Source organism: Tursiops truncatus, chromosome 2 (genome assembly GCF_011762595.2).
Source record: "Tursiops truncatus isolate mTurTru1 chromosome 2, mTurTru1.mat.Y, whole genome shotgun sequence".
Lineage (NCBI taxonomy): Eukaryota > Metazoa > Chordata > Mammalia > Artiodactyla > Delphinidae > Tursiops > Tursiops truncatus.
The window spans coordinates 158869678-158891794 of record NC_047035.1 but is presented as its reverse complement, the minus strand read 5'-3'; the positions used below and the strand labels follow the sequence as shown (position 1 = coordinate 158891794).

General features: G+C 44.7%; 1 protein-coding gene and 1 long non-coding RNA gene across 22 annotated transcripts in view; one reads left to right on the top strand and one right to left on the bottom strand.

Annotated features, from left to right (window-relative positions):
• Positions 1-22117, bottom strand: part of PARD3 (par-3 family cell polarity regulator) — a 676268-nt gene that overhangs the window by 223717 nt on the left and 430434 nt on the right. The window lies entirely within an intron of this gene.
• On the top strand, positions 14830-21278 carry LOC141278104 (uncharacterized). Its single transcript, XR_012330404.1, has 2 exons — positions 14830-15282; positions 21208-21278. It is a non-coding gene; the product is annotated as an uncharacterized lncRNA (long non-coding RNA).

Below are 22117 nucleotides of genomic sequence, written 5' to 3'. Positions count from 1 at the left end.
GCCTTCAGACACGTGATGTTCCCTTAATGGACAACATATCCTTCTCAGGACCCCCATTAAATGCCCTTAGAAGTGCATTCTTCCCCTACGTCTTGCCTGTGTTATCGAATCAAGGATGCACAGATTTGCCTAGTAACCCGACACTGCAGGAGTCCAGGACGGATACGGACAAGGAAATAGTAAAGCAATTAAGAAACTGAACCCAGCACATTATCAAATTTGACTTTATGAGAATCATCATAAACTCCAAAGATCTTAAAAACCAAACCAAACACACACACACACACACACACACACACACACCCCAAAAAGCACGGGATCCAGATATAAAGGCTTAAGGAAAAAAAAAAAACAAGCAAGCACAGTAATCCTTCAAAACACAAGATGAACACATAAATAACTCTGAAATAATATTTATAATCTATACTTAGAGCCATTCAAGTCAAATGACAGAAGATGGGTGAAAGTATATCTTAATTATATTAAAGCTTCCCTGACATCAGCTAGTCCATGGACCACACTACATACTTTCTGTAGTAAATAAATTCCTCTTTGTAAAAAGGGGTCAATCAGCAATGACTGTTCCATACAGGATTTTTATAAGGCTTGATATACCTCATTTTTTTTCAGAACATACCCACACAGGTAATCAAAGTACGCTAACCCAAAACACCAAACACGCAAAGGCAAATAATATGCTAAGTAATTGTTTTTGTTTCCCCCCAGCTACTACGTTGACTTTATAATAAATAATATATATATTATTACATATAAGATTAAAATGTATACACACACACACACAATATAGTAAAAACAAGACACAAGTCTGATTTTTCTAAATGCTTAATTTGGCATTGAAATCAGTCATGTCCACTTTAAATGATTTTGAGAGAGTCTGTCCCACAACTACTTCTCTGGATCCTTTCTTTACCACTATACTCCTAATTCCTGCACTGTTCATTTTAATGCATTATTGTTTCATAATACAATACTACAAATTGCAAATTACATTTGGCTCAAGGAGTGATTATGAAAAATACTATCACTGCTGCCTTTGCTAGAATAACTCTGATAATAATGAGAGATTGATTGAGCTCTAAGCAGCCTGAGTGATGAGAAGGGTCAATTGGAACATTTGTATTAAGCTTCTTTTGTTAAACCCAACACTTTGCCACGTTAGAGGCAAATAATCACACCCTATATCTGGTTACCATGGTTTTCCTTTTCCTAAAGCATCAGAACAATTTAATACGTGGTACTGCCCCAAAGGCAGTTCCTATAAGAAATGTTAATGAGACCTAAGTCAAAAAACACATCTATGTAAAAGGGCACTTGAAAGAAGAAAAAGTAAAAGATAGAATGATACTTTACAAAATACCTTTTTTTTTTCTATTAGGACAAAGTCAGGAGTATTTAGTAACAAAGATAATTCTAATAATTTCTGTTACCATCTGCCTATCTGATGCTCAAACTGGCATCCAGGTTATAAATGCTGAGAAAGTAATGCAAACACACGCACAGCTTAAGGGTATCTTTTTTGACTCAGAAATACTCACCCTCAGTTAAATATGTATTGTGCTTCAAAGTCTATGTTTTGACTATTGATACGAGATACCTAATTACAGGTACAGCTAAAACACCCTCCAATATATTCTTATCCTTATGTTTACAGAGCAAATGAAAGTGGTAAAGACAGATAGATAACGTGGTCATTGGCGTTTGGGGGAGGGGAGGAAGGAAACAACTCCGGGAAACTATGAAAGATTAAAACTTCCCCAAAGATCTCATTATCTGTAAAGTTAAGGTGTCAGTCAGCATTTTTTTCTGTCGATGATAGGAAACAATTTCTGATGATTCACATTTCTGAGAATACTCTCTGCAGAGTAAATTAGGAGTCAGAGCTTTTCATTTTTTATCTTTCAGTTGATTTGCATATTCAGATTTAAAATTAAGGAGCTGACCCTTTCTTTTAAGGCCCAACAGGGCTGTGCAGGCAAATTACCAAGTGCTGGAGGCCACACCTAATTCTTAGACCAAGAAAAACGAGCAATCCCGCCCCGGGTCTGCGGCTCCTCACCTCAGCGCCCACACCCACCGTCTACCTGACTCACATCACCCTCTTAAAGAACAAATCATCTAAGTTCGCAGACTTGGTTAAAATCGGTGTTCTTACAGTGCACCTGGGTCCTGGCAAGTCTAATACATACAGAAGGTGACCGTGTGACACCAAAATCTGGCAATGGCTCTTTTCTTTATTCTTCTGTGCTGGGGCTTCACGCCACCAGGACGCACAGTACTGAGTATTGTTTATGACTCAGAACCCAGCTGGTAACTGCCATCCACAGTCTTGGGATGGGTTCAGGGATCGAATGACAGGGGCTCAGGAGGAAGAGACAGGTTTAGGGTCTCCCCTCCAATCAGCACGCCCCTCCTGGGAAGGGGACATGAAATCTGACAGATGGCCAACCACCACATTTTCCCTTATTTGTCTAAAGAGTTCAACAAGCATTCCAATACAGAACTTGTAGATCTGTGCACTGGCCTGGAATTCCTCTCATCCCAACTCACTTCCACCTCCTAAGAACTGTCACGTCTGCTCTGCCTGTTGTGTGGTCTGAGGCTCCATGACTCTCTGGCAAACACAAGGCGTAAGTGGGGCTCTGTCAGAACACGCATGTTTGTCCAACAAACCCTCCTGGAACCGGAGCCAACACTACTCACAGTCGGTTTAAATCCCCACATCTCCCCAGTTACAGCAGCTGTTACAGGATATCATTATGTTGCTTTTCCTGGGCTGAAGTTCGACCTGTCTGGTCTAAACTAGTATAATCATGGTATATTAGTAAACCTCATTTCACTGAGGGCAATACACACACACACACACACACACATATATGTATACACACGTATTTCTGGAGAGAAATAAACTATACATCTTTTTTTTAGCAAAGGCACTCAGAATATTTATCTAGGAACTAACACAGGAATAATTAATCTAAGGGGAGAAAAGCCCATGAGGAAAGAACTTTAACAACAGGAGCTGACAGATATGCAGCACCTTAAAATTTCAAAAAGCTTTTTTAATACACAGTCTTTCATTTCATTCTTCAAACGAAATGTGAAGCAAGTGGAGATCAGGAAACTGAGGCTGATGGGTTAAATGCCAGAGATGGTAGAGCTGGGCTGGGAAAAGAAGGCTTCAAACTCTAAACCCCAAGTTCTTTCCACTACAGAATACCCTTCTCCCTCTTAGACTGACCTTAACCCCTTCGAATGCCCCCTTAGGTTCTTCATGTTCATTTATATGTTAAAAGTAAAGCAAAATCTTTATTGCACTGAAATCACGTTGAAAATAAACTGTAAGAAAGGTCACCACGTAAGCTTCTTAAATGGCGTAACATCAACTAGACTGTAAAACACTCGAAAGTGGTCGATGTAATTTTAACTCTTAAGCAGGGGTCCTCCACACAGAATGATGGCTGAGACGTATTGCCGATAGATGGACCAGAGACAATCAGACACAAAACACCAAAGCATCCAGGGAAACTTATCTGAAGGTCAACAACTCAATTGCATCTTGGACGGCAGTTGAGCTTGGGCAGGGTTCCTTGACCTTGGCATTGTCAAGATTTCAGGCCAGATAATCCTATGTGTGTGGGGTGAGGGGGTCCTTGTGCATCGTAGGTTGTTAAGTAGCATCTCTGGCCTCCAGCCACCACATGCCAGCACACCCCCTCCCCATTTGTGACAACCATATAAGTCACCAGACATGGCCAAAGTCCCCTGTGGGGCAAATTCCTGGGGGTTGAGAACTACTGGGCTAGGGTTTAAGACAAACAACTAAGTTCAGTGTGATAGCCTTATTATTTACAAAGAAGAAGAGGAGTCAAAGGATAGTAGAAGGTGATTGGTCTTAACCAATCATTTATTTCAGGACTACTTCCTCCACACTAACGAAGGAAAGCTCTTTCTACAGAGAGGGTTAAGGTTGAATGCTGATGATCATCTAAGTCTCAGAAGACAAGATCTAGCTGGAATATTGGGGGAATATATCCATACAAATCAGTGGGTTTAAAAGGCACCAAATTCGTACAATCAACATTAGAACACTGACTGAGAACTTCTACTCCAAAATCAGGAAGACATGGGTTGGACTTCCCTAGTGGCGCAGTGGTTATGAAGCCGCCTGCCAATGCAGGGGACATGGGTTCGAGCCCTGGTCCGGGAAGATCCCACATGCTGCGGAGCAACTAAGCCCGTGCGCCACAACTACTGAGCCTGCGCTCTAGAGCCCGCAAGTCACAACTACTGAAGCCCGCGCGTCTAGAGCCCATGCTCCACAACAAAGAGTAGCCCCCACTCACCGCAACTAGAGGAAGCCTGCGCACGGCAATGAAGACCCAGTGCAGCCAAATAAATAAATAAATAAATTTTTAAAAGAAAAAAAAAGACATGGGTTACCTGATGTGTGGCAATTGGCACTATTAAATAATAATAAAAATACTAACTATAAAAAGTAGTAGTAGCAAAGATTAAATACAATGTTTTTAAACAGGTAATGCACTGCTGGCAGAAATCATTACTCAGTAAATATCAGAAACAATTTTCTAACAAAAATATCTCTATATTCAGCCCCTCCTCCTGTGTTTCCAGCTAGCTCCTCTAGGCTCCCTACATTGGGTAGATCATGACCACTTCAAGTGGTAGATATAAGCAGGTATTCCAGGATTTGTGGTCTACTCCCCATCTTTTGGGGTAAGCCAAAATGATCTGGCCGGTGGTGGGGCTTGGCTGGCACGGCAGCGTGACGGTGGCCAGCAACGCAGTGCTACGGAGCAGCTGCAATTTCAGAGGCCAGAGGCCACTGGGCTTCAGAAACCGTGAGATGAAGAGGCAGCTCCCAGGGGCAGGCGCTCCAGGGCAGACTCTGTGAGTTGCCTACCCATATCCATTCTCCTCCCCCTCCATCGAAGCGGAGCCCCGATTTGGTCGGGAGAGGAAACACGCCTAGTTGAGATAAAACTGTTTTCCCCAGCTCCTCTGAAAACGGGAACAGAAGATGGTAGTTAAGAGCATAACATTGGTGCTAGATTCCTGGGTTAAAATCCCAGCTTTGCCTCTTACTAGCTATGTGACTCACTACCCTTGGACAACTCACTAAACCTCCGGGATGAAATGCGACCACCCGCACGGATTTATTTTGAGAATTAAATGGACGATACATTCCCGGTGTTGGCACATACCAGCACTCCATACATATTAACTATTTCATTATCATCGTGAGCCTCCGTCTCTGGGTCATCGAGGTGGATGGCGGCACTTCCGGGAAGACCCTTACAAAGGGGGCTTCCTCCACTAGCAGCTGCCTCTTCCCCTTCCTGCTTCTTGCTGCTTAGGATTCCGACAAGATGCTCAGAGTTGTCACCAGGAATGACAGTGAGGACACAAATGCACGTTAAGACACTCGTGTTCACAGCAGCATCCTTCACAACAGCCAAAAGGCAGATGCAAACTAAGTGTCTGTGGATGGATGAGTGGATGAACAACGTGTGGTGGATACATACGATGGAATATGACTCAGCCTTAAAAAGGAAGGAGATACTGACACATGTTACAACATGTTTAAAACTTGAGGACATTATGCTAAGTGAAATTAGCCAGTCGAAAAAAGATAAATACTGCGTGATTCCACTTATGTGAAATACCTTGAGTAGCCAAACTCAGAAAGACAGAAAGTTAGAATGGTGGTTGCTAGGGGTGAGGGATGGAGAACGGGAAGTTACCGTTTAAAGGGGATAGAGTTTCCCATCTTACAAGATGAAAGGAGTGCTGGGGAAGGATTGTGGTGATGGTTACACAGCAATGTGAGAATGGTTTAGATAGAGCCAAGACATGGAAGCAACGTAAATGTTCAAGGACAGAAGAATGGATAAAGATGTGGTATATAATATGTGTGTGTGTGTGTGTGTGTGTGTGTGTGTGTGTGTGTGTGGAATGGAATATTACTCAGCCATAAAAAAGAATGAAATACTGACATCTGCAGCAACATGGATGGACCTACAGATCATCATACTAAGTGAAGTGAGTCAGACAAAGACAAATATCGTATGAGATCATTTTTATGTGGAATCTAAAAAAATGATACAGGGCTTCCCTGGTGGAGCAGTGGTTAAGAATCCGCCTGCCAATGCAGGGAACATGGGTTCAAGCCCTGGTCCGGGAAGATCTCACATGCCACGGAGCAACTAAGCCCATGGGCCACAACTACCGAGCCTGCGCTCTAGAGTCTGTGTGCTGCAACTACTGAGCCTGCGTGCCATGACTACTGAAGCCTGCGCGCCTAGAGCCCGTGCTCTGCAACAAGAGAAGTCACCGCAATGAGAAGCCCGTGCACCACAACGAAGGTAGCCCCCGCTTGCCACAACTAGAGAAAGCCCGCACACAGCAACGAAGACCCAACACAGCCAAAAATAAATAAATTAATTAATTAAGAAAAAAAAATAAAATAAAATAAAAAATGATACAAATGAACTCATTTACAAAACAGAAATAGACTCACAGACACAGAAAACAAAGTTGTGGTTACCAAAGGGGATGAGGAGGGGCAAGACATATTAGGAAGTTGGGATGAACATATACCCACTCCTATATATAAAACAGGTAATCAACAAGGACCTACTGTATAGCACAGGGAACTATGCTCAGTATATTATAATAAACTATAACGGAAAAAATCTGAAAAAGAATATATACATATATATCAGAATCACTTTGCTGTACACTTGAAACTACCACACCATTGTAAATTAACTATACCTCAATGTAAAAAGTTTTTTTTTTTTCAAACGGATAAGATGGTAAATGTTATACGTACTTTACCAGAATTAAAAAAATAAAGCAATACATATTAAGGATGGCTGAGTAAAAAGGAGGTAGTGACATTGCTTACGCTCTGGCGCCACCATACACGGCTTGGATGGTCAATCTTCAGACCTCTTTTAAATTAGAGAAAAATAAGCCGTGTCTTCCTCTATCCACAGTTATTGTGCTACAACCAAAACCATTTCTCACAGATAAAAGCACGGAGATAAGAAGGCAAGAAGGAGTGTTTCCTTTCAGGTGTTCAGATTCCCAAATAAAGGAAAGGAGACTATATTCTTTGCAACATCTTTGGAAAGGATCCCATCTTCACATCAATACCTCAACTGGTTCAGTCCTACAGTTCCCAGCAACTAATTTTCTCCTCAAGATGTCACCCTCACAGTCACTCCGCGGTGGCCAAGGGACAGCAGGATGGGGCCAACAGCCTTCCAAGAGGGAGAGAGCGGAACTAAATGAGAACCAAAAAACCCGCCAACAGGGGCCTCCTCCATTCAGGACAATACCGCCATTCGGGCTGACAAAGCCTTCTCAGTAGAAAACAAGAAGCAAACCACGCTCCCTGAGTCAGAAGTGATTTCATTTCCCCTCATTGTTGTTGATGCTATGTGGGCATTTCTCCAGTGGGGGAGCAGAGACACCTTCACACACTTTATTATTCGGCCGTTAATGGTGTTTCTCTCTAATTAGACAGCTGCAGCTCAGCTGCATGTATTCAGGACAGTGGAAGAAACTTCTAGAAGAAAATATCCTGTTCTATTGCTGACCAGAGTATCTGGAAACAGTATGAAAACCCTGCTTTAGTGAACTATATAACTCTCATCTCACAAGAAAAATAATGTTCAAAGGAGTTTTGCCAGACTAGACGGGGGTCTACTCTAAGAGAAAAAGCGTAAAACTTTGACAGTAAAGATAATAAGACCCATATGGATAAAACTATATTTAAATATGGGACCTTTCAAGAAAAGAGTTCCACAGGAAAAATGTTATATAAGTTTTTTTCTATTTGTTCATTGAAGTTGAGAAGACAGATCTAAAATCTTCGTAATAACCTTCTAAAGCTTTGTACTGGTTTCTAACTATGACCAAACAATAGCTAACTAGTTACATTTTCTGCTTTTAAAAAATTACTTAGTTTACAATACCTTATTACTGAAAATATAAAAGAAGTCAAAATTGTGTCACAGCAGGGAATACATATAATTCTACACTTTCCTGGGAAATATATTTCCAGAAAGAAATCTAGTTGCAATGTTTTTGAATGCAGCAATGGCTATAAAGTACAGAAAACACAGAATGATTCATGATAGCAAAAATGCATACAAAAATAATAAAAAGGTTTTTAAAAATGATGTATATAAGCAGAGCACAGCCAGGAACCCTTCAGGAAAGGGCAATAAACTAAAATCACGGCCATGCTCAATATACCAATTGAACAGTATCTAAACCCATTAAGAGCTTGAACATAGCCAAAACTTCATATCCCCTTGGATGGAACGTAAAACATCAGCAGTGTTGCCTTGAAAAACAAAGATATCTGCAAATCACAGTTTATTAAAAAAAAAATTTCTTTTTTTTTTTTTGAAGCCACGGGAACGGAAGCACTCATGAATCTTGGGAAAATACGTCCTGGGAAAGCACAGTCTGAAAATGAGGACTCCTGAGTATGTATCATAATGGTTAAAATGTCACAATATTTAAAAAAAAAAAATCTTTCACACAAGGTAATTTTAAAGCTGGTTCTTTGATGAAGCAAGCAATTTATCTGACCTCAGGATCTTTCTTGTTTGGAGAGAAAAGTGGAGGAGGGTCCTATTGTCACGTAGCATCTGAGTCACCAGGGTCCACCCGCTCGGGTCACGGGGTGCACAGCAACCCGACAACTGCCAACAGGAGGGAACAGGACAGAGATGGGAGACGATAAATTCTCCCACCTCGAAGGAAAGAGCGATCCCACAGTCAACAAAACCATTTCATCATTTTATTCATCTTTCTTCCAAGTTATATTTTGGTAATAACTTACTTAAAAAAAATTAATTCCTCGAATCCTAATTTCTACAAACCTTTGTGAAAATTGGCAGTTGGGATTAACATGCCACTTAAAACATCATTTCTATTGCTCAAAAACAGGGAAATCTGGCACAGGTCTCTGTGCTTGTGTAGAGTGTGTTGGGGGAAAAAAAAAAGAGCTTTGCTTCCTGAAACAGGAGTTGATATATAATATCCTTAACTTGGAACAAGAATTAGCGTCAGGAGGTTGCCAGTACTGGCATCACAAAGAGACACTAAAGTACAGCACAAAACAACGGTCACCATTCAACACGGGTCCAGGGACACCTCCTGACGTCAGCAGCTCCCATGGAGCCGAGGCCATGAGCACCTGTGACTCCTTGGTGGGAGCACATCCTTCTAACGAGTAAGAAATGCACTCGTAGTCTGTTGTATTTTTAGATTCCACATCTACGTGATATCACACAGTATTTGTCTTTCTCAGTCTGATTTATTTCACTTAGCAAAATAACGCCCTCCAAGTCCATCCACGTTGCTGTGAATGGCAAAATTTCATTCTTTAAAGAAGCAGACTCACAGACATAGAGAACAAACTATTGGTTACCAGTAGGGAGAGGGAAGCGGGGAGAGGCAATTAGGGACAGGGGAGTAAGAGGTATAAACTATTGGGTGTAAGATAGGATACAAGGATATACCGTACTACACGGGGAATATAGCCAATAGTTTGTATTGAGTAAAAACTATAAATGGAGGAGAACCTTTAAAAATTGTGAATCACTATGTTGACACCTGTAACATATAATACCATACAGTAACTATACTTGAATAATAAAATAATTTTAAAAAAAGAAACGTACTCCTGCCCTGGCTTTGACAACCACACTTTTCTGGTTTTCCTCCTCTCTCTGCAGCGGCCTCTCCTGGATCACCAGCATCTCCTCCTGCCAACTGATCCCCAGGCTGAGGCCCCGGGCATCTGAAGGGTCCTCAGAGCTCTGGCCTCTGCCCCTGCACACAATTCCCGGGCAGCCCCTCCACTGATACTGCCCCGGGCTCAGAGTCACCTTCTCTGTCTTCAGTTCCCAAATCTCCACTTCGCCAGGCCTCCCCCTCCTCTGCCTCTGTCGCCTCCACTTTTACCTGCAGATAAGTGAACACCAGGTACAACATGTCACTCTCCTCCTCCAAGTACACAAATACGATCCTCTTCCGGGGTTTTCCTGTCTGCACGTGACAATCCACCCAGCCGATCAGGCCAGAACATGGCATTATTTCTTACTGTTCTTTCTCTCTTGTTTTTTATATCTAACCAAACAATCAAGTCGCCTACATTCCTCCTGAGAAATGTATATTGTATCTCTGTCCCCTCGGCCACCACCATTTCTGGCCATGATTTTTACAACAGAGACCTAACAGAGTTCCTGTGTTCTCTCTGGTTCAGCCCTTTTAATTTTTAAAATTAGAAATTATAATTTTCTAAAAATATGTAAATTTTATCAAGTCATTCTCTCGAAAGGCTTCCCAGCGTCCTCAGGATAAGGTCCTAACTGAGTCAGGAGTCCTTCACGATGAGCCACCCTGCTTCTCAAATGCCTCCAGGCTCCTCCCCCCACACCTTTGCAAACCTAGAGGATTTCTACCACCTAAACAGCATCTTTCAAAGAGGGTGTTGCAACCCATTAAAGATGTAAAACTGATTTGGTGGGACTCAACATTTTTCTCGAAAATGGAATTACCGAACAATAATAGTGACTACAACAGCTAGCATTTACATAGCGCATTCTTTGGGCCAGGAGGGGTTCCAAAGTGCTTTGTACATATCAGCTCACTTGAGCTTCCAAGCAACCCTGGGGAGCAGCTACCATTATGATCCGCACTTCACAACTGAGAAAAGTAAAGCACGAAGGTGTTCACGAAGTTGCCCTAAACCCAAGGCTGCCGAGGGTACAGCTGGGAGTTGGCCCCGAGCCATCTAACGTCAGAGTCCAGGCTCTCAAGCTCTATACTCTGATGCCTCTCGGCATTAGAGCCCATCACGAGGAGGAAGGGCAGGGATCAGACGGCAAGATGTTTACTGGAGTTGTTGGCGCGTATGTGTTTCTTGCTGAGGAGGATCACATCAAAGGAGTCTGAATCCCTCTGATGAAAACAACTCCTCTCCTCCAAAAGCGCCTTCAGATACATAAGTCACAACATCTGTAGGACCTCGGTTTTGAGGTCATCTTCTGGAGGGAGGCTGACTCTGCCTCCCGGGCTGGGCCCACCGGCTCTCTGAGCCCCCCTCAACCCCTACAGGCCCCCTCCTGAGGCCCAGGGCCCCCTCGGGCTCCCTTTACACCCGTCACACAATCCCCCGCACCTGGCGTCGAGCCTAGCCTGCCTGGAGCAGGCCTCCAGTAAGTATCCGTGGAATGTGTGGATTAAAGCTTTTACCTCACAGTTACCGAAGAATCACACACGCTCCATAAACAGACTTGAAAAGAATCCACCCCCTCATGGTTGGAAACAATTCTTTCCAGGTGAGGAGTGAAACACTCAGAATTCGTTTCACTGCCCAGGTGACTCTTGTGTGAGAGGCGTGGCTGCACAAACCTACCGCACTCGCTTCCGAGTCACCCGACAGCACAGCTGACGGGGTGACAGAGAGGGCACTGGATACGGTGGGAGGAAGAGGCAGTTCCCTTAAGAGGCAGCGGGAAGGAATATAAAAAAAAGAATGTCTATCTGTGTATAACCAAGTCACTCCTCTGTACAGCAGAGACCGGCACAGCACTGTAAATCAACTGTCCTTCAATAAACTACAAAAAAGAAGTCATCGGGACCAGAGGCCCACGCCACACCCCCCCACCAGGTAAGTGCCTTTCCTGCCTGAAGACCATCTAGGGAACGCGCTGCCCTTCACAAGACTTCTTTGGCCCCAGATCTCCACTCTCACCCGCCAGTTTGCAAAGAAGCCGTGAAAGTTCATCTTTAATAGAATTACTTATCAAATATGATGGCCCATCAGGAGGTTTACTGCTCATTTATACTTACCTGAATGTGGAGACACATCACACCAAGTTTATTTCAGGGGAATCGCCCTTCCCGGGTGTGCTTAGGACAGCTTGGGTGCGCAGTAGAGAGTGTTCTACACAAGTGGTTATCAGTGTTTTGCCATTGCCAAGAGACACACCAAAGGAAAAGCGCCCTCTTCTTAGAGTACCTGTCTGAAACTGTTCCAGAATCATCCTATACTGAGATAAAGTAGATGCTCTCATTTTTCTCAATTAAAAATGTTTCTGGGGCTTCCCTGGTGGCGCAGTGGTTGACAGTCCGCCTGCCGATGCAGGGGACATGGGTTCGTGCCCCGGTCCGGGAAGATCCCACATGCCGCGGAGCGGCTGGGCCCGTGAGCCATGGCCGCTAAGCCTGCACGTCTGGAGCCTGTGCTCCGCAACGGGAGAGGCCACAACAGTGAGAGGCCCGCGTACCGCAAAAAAAAAAAAAAAAAAAAAAAAAGAAAAAAAAAGTTTTTGGCATTATATTTTAAAAGGAGATAAAATTAAAAAGGAAAGAAAAGAAACCTGAAATTCTAGGAATTCAAAAGTACACTTGAGATGCTCTCCTGATGGCTAAAGTCAGTTATAGAAGCAAGAATTAGATAAATTATTTCCCTGCAAGCAGCAGTGGGAATCTGGCAATGCCAGGGATGAGGATCCCAGATGGACACAGTAGTGAAGGAACCGAGGCAGGAGGCACGGAGCCGGGAGAGCCTCCCAGGGGAGGCCCCAGGGCTGAGCACATCCAAGGGCCAGGCAGGTGCTGATGTGGGCGGCAGGGATGGGGCGTGGGTGAGACAGAGGGGGCAGAAGAAACACCGGAGGCTCAGAAGAGGAAGTCGACGCTGAGAGCATACTCCCAGGAAAGGACGAACAGCCTCACAATTATTTTAATAGAAAAAAATAAACGAGACAGCAGTGATGGATCCATCGCGAAGGTGTGTAGAAAGGGAAGGGAAATGAGGTGCGAAAACAGCAAGGAGGTCAGAGCCTCCCCTAGTCAGGACTAGGGGGCCATCCTGAGAGCAGAGCAGGAGGAAAGCCTTTTCAAAATCATCGTCGCTAGCGTTCCAGTTTGAGGGTCAGCTGTGGACAAGGGGATGTGGCAACTGGTAATTCTTAATTAACAGTAAAATTCCTGAGTCCTTAAGAATTATTTTGGAGAGAGAGAGGACCACAGACAGAATAAGCTTCAGAAATCAAATAGGAACAAAAGCCAGGTTCCAAAGGTACTAAGTTCCACGCTTCCCGGCTAGCAGCAGGGGTCTACATGTTCAGAGCACGCAGCAGCAGTGGCCACTTCACATGACGACCTTCACAGCCGTCGCAGCTCCCACATGGGGTTGGCGCAGCAGAACCCACAGGAAAAGGTTGAGGAGGCCGGGTGGCCCAGCAGAGGGGTGGAAACCTGCCCCTAAAGGGGGACAGGCCTTCGAACTCAGTGGCCCCGTCCTCACCCACTGGGTGGCCTCTGTAACTAGTTCACCTCTCCCAACCTGTGGGTTTAGTTTCTTCATCCACAAAATGGGGCTAAAAAGAGCACCTACCTGACAAGGTGATTCTGAGGATTTAAAGGAGCATTGAGAATAGTGCTCTGGGCAGCCTGTCCACCGCCCCCAGGGCTCAGTGACCGCACGCCACCCAAAGGATGCTCTTCTCTTTAAAGTTGTACCGACCAGCCCATCACCCCCAAAATCAGAAAGGAGGGCCAAGAAGTGGTCTCGGATGGACAGCCCTCTAAATTAACTGGAAGAGCTGAGACGGAGAGAGCGTAGGACAGAAAGTGGGGATATTTTCCAGTTAGTTTGTGTCAGTTCAGTTCAAAGTCTCTGTTCCTTTGTGTGGACAGAGAATGTAAAGTTGTTCCTTTAGTTTCTTTGTTTAAGGACTGGAATTGTAACATAAACCAAAAGATCGTGAGAAACAGAGATGCTGTTTTCAATACAGGTGAAAGATAAGTTATAAACATTACAGACATTGTGGAAGGAGAAACGAAGGAGGTGAGATGTCCTCATCTTGGTCAAGCCACACCTTACACTGGGGTCAGGACCATTCCAGGCCCCCGTGGGGCTGGGAGGGAAAAGCTCCAGAGCGCCACCTAGGGGTGGGGCAGTCTGTAAACTAAACCTGGTGGGAGTGGCCCCCAGAAGGGGGAGGTCAGCCACCAGGTAATTCTCTCTGAGGCAGCTGTTCAGAGAACTGTGGAGAGTAAAACCAAGGTTCTGACTTCTTTTAGGGACAGGATCTTACGCCATCGCCCAGAGCCTGACATTTGAGGCTTAGGAAGACATCCATAGGGTAATGTTAACACTTACTCCTTGTTTGAACCTATAACCCCTCAACCATACTGCCTCCAGACTGAAGGTTGGGGCCTGCCCGACAGGACGACTTAACTTGGAAACTGTATCATCTTTTTTGCAAGTCTGATGGAATAGAAAATCCTTAAATCATTTATGACTACTAAGAGCAGAGAAAACAGTCACTTCCACAACAAACCAAAGAACATGATGTGCTCTAGGAGCATGAAAAGACTTGCTCCCTGGGGACCAGCCCCTCAGCCACAGGCCAACTCAGGAGGTGATTTCATCTCCCAAAGGCGGAAACAAGCAGCCCTGCCCTGGTTCGGTCACTACTCCTAACATGCAAAACCACTCCAGGTAAAATTCCTCACGTGCACTGCCACCACCTACTCTAGCAATTCTATGGATTTTCTTTATCTGTTCACACAACAAACACATTATCTTAGTCTGGGTTTCATCAGAAGCCAATCCTGAGACAAGGGTTCAGGGCCGTGGTCTGACGGAAGCTGAAGAAACTCTGGTCGGGAAGTGGCGATGGGACCCAGGGAAGGAAAGGCAGCTCGGCAGGACGGTTCCCAAGCCTGTTTCCACTGCGGGCAGGGAGGGTGATGCTGTGGGCAAACTCTGGGAGCCGGAGGAGGGACAGCCTCTCCACCAGTAACATGCACAGGGCTCCCCAGGGCTGATAAGCATAGATTCTGATGTCAGTAGATGTGGGGTGGGGCCTGCGATGCTGCATTTCTGCCAGGCTCCCAGGGCCTGCCATGCACTCTCAGGGCTAAGGGCACAGACTTCCACCTCAGCGTTCTAACCCTCAGGCCGTGAGGCCTGGACTGCGCTCACACGGGCTTCCTCGGGTCATCGCTGACGCTGCTCTGAGCAGGCCTTGTTGCAGGCACTGCCAGCAGTTCTGCACTGCGGAGCTGGGGGATCCAGGCTAGCAGGCATCTGGTACATTCCCTGGGCACTGACGATGCACCAGGCAGTCTGCACAGGATGCAGCAGGGAGAAAGGGGTTAACAGTCCCTGACACTGTCGACATTTTATTAAACCAGGTAAGTGGGATGGATCATATGTTAGGGGGTGGTGAGTGCAAAGGAGAAAAAGAATGCCAAGAAGTGGGGCAGGAAGTGTCCCGTGGGAGAGAGAACAGTTTGCGGTGCTGGACAAGCCTCCTGAAAGCTGACACTTGAGTGAAGATGTTAAATGTCCAAGAGGGAACCCGTCCGTGACCGCCTGAGAAAAGATTATTTTGGTAGAGGGATGGGTGAGGTCCAAGGCTGGAGAGGGCCTGGCAGTTCAGGGAAGAGAGGCCGGGGTAGTCGGGGTGAAGTCAGCAGAGCAAAGAGGAGAAAAAATGAGGTCCGAGGGACTGGGGGGAGGGGTGGATCCTGTAGCATCCAATGGGAGACTCAGGATTTCCTCTTTCACTCTGAGAGACCTGGAAGCCAACTGGGGGTTGAGAGGAGGGACGTGCCGTGACTCTAGCTTCGAAGTTCAGAATATAGAGAAGAGAAGCAAGCGCAGGAGCAGGGAGTGTAGCTGGGAGACTACTGCCCCAATCCAGGAGGGGATGGGGATGCCGCAAAGCATGAGGAATGCAGAGGTGTGTCAAGAACAGATCAAACGGGCCTTTGCTTTTGTACGTAACGGATTAAACGCGGGGTATAAGGAAAAATAGGAATCAAGGACTACTGCCAGCTTTTGGATCCAACCAACTGAAAGAACAGAGCTGCCATTACGTGAGAGAGGAAGACGGAGAGGAACAATCCGGAGAAATGCCTGAGCCGTGCACGTTAGGTTTCAGGCGCCTGGGAAGAGGTAGCCTCAGCTGATCTAGAGTTCAAAGAAGCTGCCCGAGCGGGGGATGTGAATTTGGGAGTCATGCGCCAGCAGACTGTCTTTAGAGCCCCGAGGCTCTGTTTCCTAAGAATGCAAACGTTCTGTGTTGCAGAATAGAGGAAAACAGACGGAGACTGAGGCCCGAGCTTGGAGCACTCCAATATCTGGAGGACGGGGCAGGTCCAGAAGTGGCAAAGGAGACAGTGACGGGGTGGGCAGGGAGAAAGGCGACCCCGGCAGGGTGATCTCGGAGAGGAACAGGAATCCACACACCGAAGGGTCCCGCGGACCGAGGAGACGGTGCGAATACAGCAGGAAGACGCAGCAGGAGAGGCCACTGGTGGCCGGATGAAAACAGGCTTTAGGGAGCCAAGGGGGATGAAGGCTTCATTGAAGGGAGTTTAAGAGAGAACAGGAAAATGGAGGCAGCAGATAGAGATTGATCCCAGGGCTTGCTAAAGGAGAAAGGAGGAAATGGGAAAATGAGGGGGTACTTGGAAGGGGAGGTAGGGTAAGACAGACTTTTCTCTAAGGTGGAGGGTAGGACAGAGTAGATGATCCAGGACGGAAAGGCCAGCATCAGGGTGCAGGAGAGAGAAGAAAGAATTGCTGCAGCGACGCCCCAGCCTAAGTAAGAAAGGATCAGACAGCTCTGGGGGACTGGCCTGAGCTTAAGGCATGGGTGGCTCATCCGTCCTAAAAAGAAAAAAAAATGTAAGCAGAAAGGTTAACAGGAGACCATAGGTTATTTCACTATGATAGGAAATCTAACCCAGTTTTACTCTCTTGTTTCTAAACTGGCCATTATTAAACATAGGTCAGAAGAAACCCATCCAACACTCACTTATGTAAGAGGTCACGACCCCAGGGAATTCTTTAAAAGACGGCTGGAAAGGATCAAACAGTTACTTTTATATAATACTTTGTGGCTTGACAAAAATCCATTTAGGAATAACATGTACTTGATCCACGATATTTAATGTAAAAGATAGAGAGAGTCTCTAAGGGTAACAAAAAACATTCAGAAAGAATATTTCCAATCTATGCTGTGGTAGATGTCATTAGCCAAGCCTGTCTTCTAGTGCAGTTTTCAACAGTGTGTGGTATTTATTTACACTGCTAGTAAGGAGTGAACAGTCACTAGCCTTCAATTTTCACATCAACTGCAGAAAAAAGATGCCATCTTCTACACAGTCTGGTATTGAAATTGACTTAGCGTCTCAGAACTGTCAAAAATTTCTTTTACGTAAAGGCTTGCTTTACAGAGACTATAAAGTAGGTGTCATCCGTGACACTTGCATTCTGTATTCAGGCTGCGGGTCTCTGGAAAAGCAGCGTTAAAGAACATCAGAAAAGGTCTTAGAAAGGCCCGGCTGTCACGCTGGGCGCCCCTCGGCTCCCTCTGCAGTCAGTTTCCACGCCAGAGATGTCAGAGGCTCTCTGCTTCAGCTAGAAGAGTCCTCGCCAAGGATGCCATCAGCTGCCCCAGGGCTCATCTTTGCTAAGAGGTCAGTCTGGCGCTTACTTTCCTCTGTTCAAAATGGGAAGCTGTTTCCTTTCAAATTAAAAGAAGCATATACTAAGTAACGGATTTACAGACTCAGAACTTATTCCAAGGAAACCTCCCAGTAGGTGTACTTATATAAAGGACCGGTTCTCTGTCCAGGTGACAAACAAGGAAATAATAATACGCAAAACCGTTCTCTTCCAGCTCCTTCTTTCCCGTGACAAAGTACTGCTCTTGTGTTTCATTAAGCAGGCCTAATTTTTCTCCACATTTATTTTAACTGCGTCCCCTGAATCACCAGCAGGCTGCACTGGATGTCATTCAATTCTGCCAACAAGAAACCGGTCACATTAATCCACAGGGCAGTTGGGCCCGAGGCAAAAACCCACACGTCCTGCTATTTCTGATGTGAGCAAATTGACACTGTTCTGTGTGCTTCCTTCCGGCAGCACCGGGGGGTTCGCTCAGCCGGGGAGGGGGCGAGGGTCGGGCTGCCAACTGCTACCAGGTCAGAGCGGAGGTGAATTCTTCTCACAGGCTCCCATCCCAGTACCGTACGTAATACCACTTATGACATGGCTTTCCTCTTCATCATCACATTTCTCTTTGAGAGGGATGCAATTCTACCATTCTCAGGAGATAGCGCTAACTCTACAGTTTCTCTGAAATCCCAGGGGGCCATGAAGCATGAGGGGTTTGTGGATGAAGGCTTTGCTCTAAAGGAAGGACGGTCTGAGATCCACCTGCACGAGCTTTCACACCTGTGATGACAACACCTGGCAGCTCTTGCCAGGAACGTTTTTATAAAAGAGTGTGCACTCTCACTCCCTGGGGTCCCAGCAACCTCAGGGTCATTATTTGCCAACGTCTCTCTACTTTTTCACCCTGGAAGAACTTGCTGGTTCAGCCATCCCTGAGCAAAGATATCTATTTTCTCAGCCCCCCACCCCATTTTTTTGTCTAAACTGTGTAACCCATCAAGGGAAGAACCTTTGCCAAAAAGTCCTTTTCACACTGGCCCATTGGTCCATGGATGGATGCGTGACTATCCCAACCCACACACCTCATCGCCCGCAGACGGTTCCCCTACCTGCCTGTGTCCCCAGCTGCCATGTCGCACAACAAAACCAACCCGGTACATTGCGCACTCTCAAAGCACCCATCCTCACGCCCGATGGGTGTGGGCGGGTGAGTTCTGAATACACCAGCAGTGAGAACTCTGGTTTTCCACTATGAAAACGGGCCAAGAAAAGAGAGGAAAAAACACTTCTCTGCCTTGTCAAGCAGTAAACCCCCAAGCTTGACATCAAGAAAAGAAAGTCCCAGAGCGATTATCGTGGGTGTTACGAAACCATCAAAACTGCTGATGTCGTAAACAAAATCTGTCAACAGCCACTAAGAATTCATTGAAAGTAAATTTATTGTTTGTTTTAAAAAAAAAAACAAAAACAAAAACCAGAACTGTGCAATATGTGCTTCTCAAGACATTTGGACTCTCGTTTGTTGCTCATCTCTTCTCGGGCTTCAGTTTGGCCAGGCTAAACGAGAAACACGGTACAGACACACGGTTAGTGAGCACAGGTAAGGGAGGCAACCGAGACGCGTGTTCGTTATTCTCTCAAAAGCCTACAAGGTGCGAGCCAAACCATGACCTCGAGTTTTAAAATCTGATCGTGTTCGCTGCGTTCTGAAGACGATTATATTCTAAAAAGGGAAAGACAGCCGTATATCTGACTTCAACCAAACAAGCTTTCAAACTAAATTATCCTTTTCCTCGTACAGAACTGAATAAAACCATGCTGTAGGGACCCAGGGAATCATTTTCAAGGTAACTGGAGGATTCAGTTTTAATGGTAACAGTGCAACATGGCTTTTGCTTTAGTGGTCCAGGGGGCGGCAGGCCCTCGGCCATCATGTGTCACAGCACCACACAAAGCACCTGAGGCGTGAGTGGGGTCACGTCCAGGAACCTTCCGTTTCAGAGGGCAGGCAATTCCATGACATTCAAAAGAAAACGATTCTAATTTTTCAAGCAAAGTAGCATCGAATTACACTTATTCAAGGGCTGATAAAAGGGGAATACATAATTTTAAATGCTTACTGTCTGAGAATATTGTCCTAAATAAGGGAGTTTATTATCTTATTGATTATTTCATTTTGGAGATGGAAACTCACACACAAACACGCTGCTTAACAATGCTATTGCCTTCCTTTAAAAACGGATGCATTTCAAACATTAAACAACAGATCTCTCTCCTTCTACGGCACGGACTCAGTTCCCTCTTTGGTGACAATTTCATACAATTGCAGAATTCTCAGAAATATTTTATAGTATTAAATTTGAATAGCCATGCATCCGAGAATCAGACATACACAAAGGCTCCACATTTCAGACCCTCACGCTGCCCTGCACTTTTCACACAGAACGATCACATCAACAAAGTCAAGTTTACCTTTTTAGTAGAGAAACTCAGCCTTCTCAGATCCAAAGCCATTTTAAATCAAGGCAATGGGAGCGCCTTAGGGGCAAAAGAAGATGTAGTACGTACAAGGAGAAATTCATACAAACACGGGACACTTTATATTTGTCATTTGGTTCCTTGTAGATTTAAATTTGTGATTTAAAAACTTGCATTAAGGCAGCTTTTGCACTTCATATACTCCATAATTTATAAACAGAGGAGTGACTCATGCGACTCCCAACATTCTTTCCTAGAGCTGTTTATCAATAATTAAACTGTTTTTGTGACTACCATTCAATGCACGAAGTAGAAAACCATGTCGTCTGTATAGAACGACGAATAAAAATACCGACTCAGGGTGCCGTGGTTTCCTCTGGTACAGTTTTTGAGATATGGTACATCTATGTGGCCCTCATCAAATGTAAACAAAATCACAGACAACTTACAGGCGTGGGAATAGAGTGTGTGTGTTTTGAGGTCAAGGGGAGAGAGATGGTGGGCAGCAGAGCCTGCGAGCCTGTTTTTTGAAGGAAACCATATTATTATTCCCTCAAAAGACTAAAGGGGAAAAGCTCACATGCCTCAAAAGCTAGACTCCCAACATCTAATGCCCCTTACCCTTACCTTCTTCTTTCTGTTATAACTGAACCAGAAAACAGAAACAAATCATAGCAACACCCCCCAACACACACACACACACACACACACACACACACACACACACACACCCCTGCTTTGTACTTCGGGCCTACGTTGGGCAGCTATACTTGAATCTTCTTACAAAGTGCTCTAAGAAATTATATGCACATACACGTTTTGATTAAGGTATTTTAAAGCAACACTGCTAAGGGAATCACATCCTATTCTCCTCAAAAGAACAAAGAGGAAGGAAGAGACTAATTTTTAAATCTTACCATATTCCCCTCTGTTAATTTAAAAAAAAAAAAAGGGAACATAAAAGAATCAACCTGCAAGTCTATTAGTCTCAAATAATTAGATCCAGTAGGTATGGAAGGTGGTAAAAAAGGTTTTGAAAAGTCTAACAATGCTTTAAGAGTCTTCTCAAATACTAAGGACATTTCATAATGCTGTGAAGGAGTTAGAGGCAATAGACAACCAAACAAAAAGCTTCTGTTAGTCTAATAAAGGATTCTCGACTTCTTTTCAAGGAGGAATACTCGCAAGCTTCAACCATTTCCCAAAGGGAAACCAGAGAGAAGATGGCCACATTCAAGGCAAGTAGACAAGATACTGCAACCTGTTAGGATATCTCTGCATTCTCCATGTGGTGGTATGTGGCTCTCCTGGAAGAAAAAGCCCTGTTTTGTGGAATTCATACACTTCCTGGGGTATAAGTACCCCCAACAGGGCTGATTTTAAGCTACCAGCGTGTGGTATCAGCGCCGTGCCAATACAGTGAGCGCAAATAACCTCAAAAGCAGAGATCATAAGGAAATGTAATAAAATAATTAGGAACTGATGAGTTTTGAGTTTTGAATTACCTTTGATTTTTATAGAACTTATCTAATTTTTAACAATGGCTGTGTTTAACAATCAATTGGCAAAATTTCTAGAAACTGAACAATTGACCCTCACGAGCCAACATGGGCTGACTCCAGCAAATTGGTCCCAGAAAAGTGTGGACACCCATGATTTTCTCAGTAGCCATTCCTAAACACTGGGAGACGGTGAGCTCAGTTTTTAGAAAATACCTTCAGCCCCTGCACTTAAACACAGAAGTTGATTTTTAAGAATACTCAGGCCTTTGAAGTTACAAATGGGTCAACTTCTTTATCACAAAGCTGGCTTTCACTACGTGTTAGAGGTATAATCTGTAGAATCTGATCTAGAGAAAACATCGTACAGTGTTTTACAGAACTTTTAGTAAAATCGGGGCTGGGTTGGGTTGCATTCAGGGTCCCTTTGAAACAATATATATTTCCCCGTGGTCCCCACACTCACCACTCCTCTGGCCCCAAAAAGAAAACTCTAACATAAAGCCTCTCTTACTCTGGAGTCCCAAGCTACAGAAAAAATAATGTATAATTAAAATAATGTATAATTTCTAAAATAATTATA